We start from the raw sequence: 1,188 nt of genomic DNA on the forward strand, positions 1-1,188 counted from the left end.
ATATATATATATATATGGGTTTGATTGCAAAATTGAACATCAAATTATTTATTTATGCATTGCACAAAAGCAAATAGAAAATAAATCTTATTTCAATGTTTCATTAATAATTTAATTTGTATGTAAAATATATATATATATAACCACGCACAGCGTGACTACAAACTAAAGGACCTAGTGAGACAACAAAACCTAAACCCACTAAGTCAACCCAAACTTCCTTTGTCCACTAGCTAGTCACATTATGTTTTTGTCTTTATGTTACAAAGTCAAAGCTAGATAGCAACCAAAACAAACTCGATATTATCAATGTTATGGGGCCTAAGATATAAGCTTACAAAGTTATCCACGACGGTTGATTCATGAAACATGTGGACATACTACAAAACCCATTTAAAGACAAAAGACAATTAAGATAAGATGACCCTAAATTTAATGGTAATGTTATAGGCTGTCGCATGCTCAATACATACAAAATATCCATTATTGCCTTATCATTTTAGGAAGAAAAAATCATATGATAATAAGAACAATAGTGGTTAGTGCTAGTATTATCGATGTATCGCGGAAAAAAATGTAGACAAGTTCGGAGAATGTTCCTCTTTAAACTAAAATCCTGATAGATGGCCGATCACAATGCATCCAGATGTATGTCAAACAAGGTATAACAATTAACCAGTTTCGAAAATATATTTTCATCGTGTTTTTTTTAAACAAAACAAAAAAAACTCCAAATTAAAATAAAATTTTGATTCCTATATGACAAGATGGATATTCAAATTACCAAAAACCAATTATAATAGTGTTTTATGTTAGTTTATTCTCGGTCTTTTGGACGTGCTCCTACGGAACCACTATTTTAATAGTGTTTTCCGACACAACAACCTCGTGATAAAAAGATAAATAACTACAAAATATATGTAAAAGCTCCTTCTTTGAAAGTCTCTCCCTAACATAATAAAATGTTATGAGATTTTCTGAATGAAAGTAAAATCTCAAACACCTTATGAATAAATTATATATATAAGATTTTAATAATAAGAATCAGCAAAATCAGGTTATTAAAACACATTGGGTTTATTGCGCAGAAATTAATCTAGCGTATACATAAACACAGAAATGAGAGAATGAACATAGCTTACGTCCCTTTGGGGACATCCGATAAAATTGGAACGATACAAAGAAGAT

This window comes from Camelina sativa, chromosome 11 (genome assembly GCF_000633955.1).
Source record: "Camelina sativa cultivar DH55 chromosome 11, Cs, whole genome shotgun sequence".
Classification (NCBI taxonomy): Eukaryota; Viridiplantae; Streptophyta; class Magnoliopsida; order Brassicales; family Brassicaceae; genus Camelina; species Camelina sativa.